Genomic DNA, 7743 nt, shown 5'->3' on the forward strand with positions numbered 1-7743 from the left:
AGAGAGAGAGAGAGAGAGAGAGAGAGAGAGAGAGAGAGAGAGAGAGAGAGAGAGAGTCAGTCCTTTGTGTTCGTTTTTTTTTTTTTTCTCTCTCTCTCTCTCTAATCATCTCCTTTAGGTTCCCAAATGCCTGAGGTTCGAAGGAGGAGAAATATTTAAAGGCCCGGTGTATTGTGTATGTGTGTGTGTGTGTGTGTGTGTGTGTGTGTGTGTGTGTGTGTGTGTGTGTGTGTGTGTGTGGAAGAGGAGGAGGAGGAGGAGGAATGGATGAAATGAATGAGTAATCTGACCATAGACATTACAGAACATCTTATCACACACACACACACACACACACACACACACACACACACACACACACACACACACACACACTTCATGATCTTATAAAAAAATTTCCATTCTTAACAAAACCTTGAAATTTTAAGTAGGTGTTCCCTTCATTATTTAATTATTCCCTCTCTTTATTCCAGTTTCCTCTTCTCCCTTGTTCGCTCCTTCGCATGTGCTGGAGTTACGTAGGAGGAATAAAGAGGAGGAGAAAATAAAGAGGAAAAAAGAGGAAATTTTAACTAAGAAAGCTTATAATTATCAACTTAATGAACTTTCTTTAATACTTTTCCCTTACAAACTCTATTTTTTATCTCTCCTTCCCTCTCTCCCTTTCTCCCTCCCTCCTCTCCCTCCTCTCCCTCTCTCCCTTTATCCCTCTTCCCTCTGCCTCCTTTTATATCCTTCCTTCCGCCTGCCTTCCTCCTCTCCTTCATCCCTTTCCTTATTCCTTTGTATCTCTCTCTCTCTCTCTCTCTCTCTCTCTCTCTCTCTCTCTCTCTCTCTCTCTCTCTCTCTCTCTCTCTCTCTCTCTCTCTCTCTCTCTCTCTCTCTCTCTCTCTATTAATTTTGTCACTTTCTTTCCTTCCTCTTATCTTCTATTTCTCTTTTTTCATTCCTCTTCTTTTCCTTTTTGTTTTTCCTTTCACTTTTCTTGACTTTCACGCCCTTTTCCTTTTCCTCCTTACTTCCCCTCTTCGCAATCTTTCCCTCCATCTCTTCTCTTCCCCTTTTCCTACCTTCTTCACCCTCTCTTGTAACTGCCAACATTTTCCCTCCCCTTTTTTTTCCCTTCCCATCTCTTTCCCTCCTTTTTTCCCTTCCCATCCCTTCCCTCCCCTTCCCTTCCCTTCACTGCTGTAGAAGGCGGTGAAGGGGCGACCGACGTGGCAAGATCCCGCGCCCTTTGTAATCCATTGTGGTCATTTTGTTGACATTGTGTGGCTGTCCCCTTGATGCTTCGCTTTGGGGGGCGTGGAGGGCGTGGAAGGCGTGTGGGGAGCGTGTGGGGTTGGGTTGGGGGGGGCTTCTGGGGGGGCCTTTGGAGAGGCGTGTTCCGTGTTTGGATGTTTGGGAGGGAGAGTAAGGGAGGGAGTGAGGGGGACAGTGTTGTGTGTGTGTGTGTGTGTGTGTGTGTGTGTGTGTGTGTGTGTGTGTGTGTGTGTGTGTGTGTGTGAGAGAGAGAGAGAGAGAGAGAGAGAGAGAGAGAGAGAGAGAATTTGTATTAGTTCTTTTCTGAAACACAACTACTACTACTACTACTACTACTACTACTACTACTACTACTACTACTACTACTACTACTACTACTACTACTACTAACAATAATAATTTAGCAAAGAAGAAACAGAAAGATAGTTTAAATATTATTCTTTCCTTCTTTCCTTCCTTCCTTCCTTCTTTCCTTCGTTCCTTCTTTCTTTCCTTCTTTCCTTTCTTTCTTTCATGATAGTAATATAAGTAAGAAATTTGTACGGCTTAGTAAGTAGTGATCACGTGTGTGTGTGTGTGTGTGTGTGTGTGTGTGTGTGTGTGTGTGTGTGTGTGTGTGTGTGTGTGTGTGTGTGTTTTAACGGGAATAGAAGGAAGTAGAGCGGGATGAAAAAGGAATGCAAGAGAGAGAGAGAGAGAGAGAGAGAGAGAGAGAGAGAGAGAGAGAGAGAGAGAGAGACTGTAAATAATGATGTTTTTATCTATTTATTTATTTTATTTTTTCTATATTGACACGTTTCTTTCTTTACCTCCTCGTTTTGTACTTCATTTTCCTCCTCCTCCTCCTCCTCCTCCTCACCATGCAGTCTCCAAGGAAAACAACTCTGCTTCCTGTGGTTCCTCGCCCTGCTGTGTCACAATCCAAGGGCTCGCTGGTGACAAAGAGAGAGAGGATTTGGTGTTACTACTACTACTACTACTACTACTGCTACTGCTACTGCTACTACTACTGCTACTGCTACTACTGCTGAACGCTTTGGCACGTAATAATATACATGGATTCTGCTATGCGATCTCAAGAAAATATTAAATGAATGTTATATATATATATATACAAAAATATCTCCTTAAGTAAACACAGAGAAGAAAAAATTTAAAGTATATGGAAAACTGGTATTAAAAGCGAGAATTTCGTGTTTAAAAATGGTATTACAGATTCTGGCAGCGTTTGAAGGTAGTGGAATGGTTGCTGAGGTGAGTGAAAGTAAGAAATTAAATAAAATAGAAAGAGAGAGAAGAAAAAGAAAAGTGAAATGATTCTCTTGTTATAAAGTCGCATTTATTTATTTATTTTTTTAAGCTGTTACACACTTTTTTTGATTGGTCTAAATTCTTTCCATATTTCAGTCTTATTACTGTCCTTTATGTTCCAGTCTTAACTCCTTCGATATTCCAGTGTTAGTTCAGTTTTCCTTATTCCAATCATTTTTTTTTCTTGCATTCCAGTCTAGTTCCTTTCTTTATATTCCAGTTTTAATTCTTTATCCTATATTCCAATCTCCTTTTAAATTCCAGTCTCCTCTTCTCAAGTTTCTGTTTTCCTTCGATTTTTTAGCCTCCCTCCTTCAGACATCAACGCCTTCCTTCCTTCAGGCTCCAATTTCCTTTCTTCCTTCAAATTTAACCTCCTTTAGTGTTTGTTTCCTTCGTTCTTCATCTTCCTAACTCCAGCCTCTTTCTTTCCTCTCAACTTTTTTCTTAACTTCCAGATGTAGTGATTCAGTAAATTGTTAATGACTGCAGTTGGTGGTGGTGGTGATGGTTGTTGTTGCTGTTGTTGTTGTTGTTGTTGTTGTTGTTGTTGTTGTTGTTGTTGTTTGACAGGACACGTTTAGGTTTCCGTGAATTTTAAAAGTAAACAAAATAAGTACGTAGATAAACAGATAAATAAACACCAAACAGAACATAATAAGCACGTGGGAGCAACATTTCGGATTCAAGTAAAAAAAAAAAAGAAAAGGTTAGAACAAGACAGGTAATGGCAGACTAATTAGTGAAATGTCACCTTCGTTAGATCAAGTGGAGAAAAGCGTGAGATGAAACCGTGTCACTCTTTGGTAAGTGAAGCAGTGAAGCAGTGAAGCAGTGAAGCAACACCCCCACCAGTGACACACCGCGCCTCACCGACTGCCCGGCCGAGTGTAGCGTGCCAGTGCCAGTGACCGGTGTGTGGCCTGCTGCGTGCTGCGTGGCGTGTGCTGCGTGCTGCGTGCTGCGTGGTGTGGCGTGGTGTGGTGCGATGTACTAGGCAGTGGTGGTGGTGGTGGTGTAGGTGGTGATGTTTGTTGTTATTGTTGTTGTTGTTGTTGTTGTTGTCATTATTATTGCTGCTGTTGCTGCTGCTACTACTACTACTACTACTACTACTACTACTACTACTACTACTACTACTACTACTACTACTACTACTACTACTACTACTACTGCTGGTGCTACAACAACAACAACAACAACAACAACAACAACAGCAACAACAACAACAACAACAAATACCACCACCACCACCACCACAACCACCACCACCACCACCACCACCACCACCACCACCACCACCACCACCACCACCACCACCACCACCACCATAACGTGAAAGGCAGGATTAGCATTTTGACAGATAATCTTACAGGGAGAGGGAAGAAGGTATCCAGTCCTGTATATTCCTCCTCCTCCTCCTCCTCCTCCTCCTCCGGAAGCGCCGTGTCATGCCCCACTGCTTGTGCCTCAGACAGTTACCTGCACGACAGATTTCTTTACCTGGTGGCCTGCTGCAGTGTGTGTGTGTGTGTGTGTGTGTTTTAGCGGTAATGACGGAAAGGGAGGAAGAATATGGGGAAGTAATACTGCTAATGCTAAAACAAACAGGAGGAGGAGGAGGAGGAGGAGGAGGAGGAGATTACATTAAAATTCCATGCAATAACCATGCCGACACACACACACACACACACACACACACACACACACACACACACACACACACACACACACACACACACACACACACACACACACACACACACACACATCAATAGGCCTACACAAAGGAAGGCAACAAAGAGAGAGAGAGAGAGAGAGAGAGAGAGAGAGAGAGAGAGAGAGAGAGAGAGAGAGAGAGAGAGAGAGAGAGAGAGAGAGAGAGACTTTTCATTGCCTTCCCTTCCCTTCCCTTTCCTCCTTTTCTCTTCAACCCTTTCTACTTTTTTTTCCCTGTCACCATATTTACCTTGCTTCTCATTAACCTGAAATTAACTCCTGGAAAAAACGGAGGAGGAGGAGGAGGAGGAGGAGGAGGAGGAGGAGGAGGAGGAGGAGGAGGAGGAGGAGGAAAAAGAAGAAGAAGAAGAAGAAGGAATGAAAGAAAACAGTGAAAAGTGAAAAGGAGGAAATGAAAAATTATACGAACAAGTCATCCCTTTCCTCTCTTCTCTCCCTTCCTCCCTTCCCACCTTCCCTCCACCTCCCTACCTTCCCTCCTCGTCGCCATATTTACCTTGCTGCTCATTAAGCGGGAATTAACACCTGGAGACAATGCGGGGGTCGGCCTATCTCACACACACAAACACACACACGCAAAAAAATGAGAAAACACAATTACGAAAGAAACAAAAGAAGTGAAGTTGATTTTCTCTCGTATTTCGCTCAGGATCGATTTGCTTCACTACATTTTAAGGCATTTCGTGGAAGCTGCGAGAGGAGGGAGGGAGAGGGAGAGAGAGGGAGAGAAGGGGTTAGATGAAGTAATGTGAAAGATGAAGGGAATCGGGAGGAAGGAAGTGAAGGAAGGAGAGATAAGAAGATGGAGGGAAAGAAGAGGAAAAGGAGAGAGGAGAAAAGGAGTGCATGGAGGGAGGGAAGTAAATAATGGAAGGAGGGACTTAAAGTAAAGATGAAGGGGAGGAAAAGATGGAGGAAAAGAATAGGAAGAGACAGAGGGAAGAGAAGAGAGGGAGGAAAAAGAAAGAAAAGATGGAGGAAGATGAAGAGGAAGAGATAGAGGGAAGAGAAGAAGGGAGGGATGGAGAGGGGAAAGAAGATAGGGGAGGATGGATGAAAGTAACATACGAACATACAAACATAAGAACATAAGAGAAATTGCAGGAAGCCATCAGGCCTACACGTGGCAGCATCAGGCCTACACGTGGCAGTCCATGTATGAGACACGCCACAGATTCCCACTTGTCATCCCCATTCAAAAATTTATCTATTCTTCTTTTAAAGCTCCCTAATGACTCAGCACTAACAACCTGATTACTGAGTTTTATTCGTGAACCAATTCCATCCTATCTCCATTTTGAATCTATCTTTAACTTAAACAGCTTACCGCTTGTCCTATCCTGATTACTGACCCTAAGGATTCTGTTTACATCACCCTTGTTGCTTCCCTTTTGCTACCTGAATACCTCTATCAGATACCTTCTTTATTCACACCTCTCGAATGTAAATCTGAAAAAAAACTAATACACTCACGTAAGGATTATTATTATTATTTTTTTTTGCGTTATAAAAGTGATAACAAAAAAATGTGATGGGTTGGCCACTTAGCAAGGAAAGGAGACAAGGGACCGATTAAGAGTGGAGAACTTTAGGTGAGGGAAGAAGATCGAGGGGGAAAACAAAGTGAGATTGAGGGAGGGACTTGTGGTAGAGCTGCAAAGGATGGGAGGCACGGAGGAAGGTGCAAGGGACAGAAACAGCTGCAGGAGACTCGTAAAGCGAAAGAAGTCATATTTTTAATTCATTCTCCTCTGAACTGACTCTAACAGACCCGCGCTCCTATTTAACACGGGGACCAGAACTGCGCAGCGGAGAGAAGAGAGGGAACAGCATATGAAAGGAATGAAAGGAGGCCACATCTTCTATGAGAGAGAGAGAGAGAGAGGGGGCGGGGGGAAGGATTAAGACTGAATCATATTGAAAATCCTCCTTCCATGTTTAAATTGATGGGAGGAAAGAGAGGGAAGGATGGAGGAAAGAATAGAGAGATAGAGAGAATCTTTCTTTTTCACATCTGGAAGGAAGGAAGGAAGGAAGGGGTGAGAGACGAGAGAGAAAGAGATAGGAAAGAGGAGAAAGAATGAAGGAAGGGAGGAAAGAAGGGACGAAGAAAAGGAATATTCGAGTGGAGACAGAGAGAGAGAGAGAGAGAGAGAGAGAGAGAGAGAGAGAGAGAGAGAGAGAGAGAGAGAGAGAGAGAGAGAGATGGAAGAAGGAAGGAAAGGAATTTAAGAATAGAAATAAATTGTGTTCAGAACGAGAGAGAGAGAGAGAGAGAGAGAGAGAGAGAGAGAGAGAGAGAGAGAGAGAGAGAGAGAGAGAGAGAGAGACCCATAATACCACACAAAACCACCACAAACAACCTCTTTGAAAGGCAGCCAGCTCATAAAACACCGGACGGACACACCCACACACAGATCCTCGCAAATTGAAACCCAGACACATAAAAAAAAGAAAATAAATAAATACTGGCGCTTGACGAACACACAACCTTTGGCTAAACTCTTCCGCGAGCCTTTGAGTGAGGGACGGGGGGGTGAGTCAAGGTCCTATAGCAGCTTCCTTTTAAATAACCTCCGATTTTCTTTCTTTTTTTGTTGTTAAGCTTTTATTTAACCTCTTAAGATTGAAGGAAGGAAGAGGAAAGAGTTTAAAGAAGGAAAGAGGAGAGGAGTGAAAAAAAAAAAGTGGTGTGTTTTGTGAGTTTGGTGGATGTGGTGTTGATTGAGTGTTAGGTGTTGTGTTATAGGTGTTGTGTTATAGGTGTTGTTAGGTGTTGTTTTTCACATGACTGGAGAAGGGAAAGATGATGAAGAAAGAAAGAGAGGGAATGCTTGATGAAAGAAGGAGAGACAGGTTAAGATTAGGAAAGAGGGAAGAGAGAAAATGAGAGAGAGAGAATGAAAAGATGGATATATTTATTCTCTGGACGATGAAAGAAGGAAAAGAAAGATGAATTAAAGAAAAAGAATGAAAAGATAGGTGTGAGTTTTTGGACGATTGAAAGAAGGAAAGGAGAGGTATTAAGAAAGAGGGGAGAGAAAAAAAGGGGAGAGGGGAGAGAATGAAATAAATGATTTATATTCGTTCTGTACATGATGAAAGAAGAAAAGAAAAATGGATTAAAGAAAAAAAAGTTGCTGTATTTTTTGCACGACTGAAAGAAGAAAAAAGAGAAACAAATAAAAAGGAAGAGAGAGAGAGAGAGAGAGAGAGAGAGAGAGAGAGAGAGAGAGAGAGAGAGAGAGAGAGAGAGAGAGAGATGGAAAAAAATATATGATTATTCTCTGCATGATGAAAGAAGGGAAGCAAATATAATTTTTAAGAAAGAAAGCAGGAAAGAAAATGTTGGTGTATTTTTTTGCATAATGAATGAAGGAAAGGAAGTGAGTGAGTGAGAGAGAGAGAGAGAGAGAGAGAGAGAGAGAG

Source organism: Scylla paramamosain, chromosome 39, assembly GCF_035594125.1.
Source record: "Scylla paramamosain isolate STU-SP2022 chromosome 39, ASM3559412v1, whole genome shotgun sequence".
In the NCBI taxonomy this organism is placed as follows: domain Eukaryota; kingdom Metazoa; phylum Arthropoda; class Malacostraca; order Decapoda; family Portunidae; genus Scylla; species Scylla paramamosain.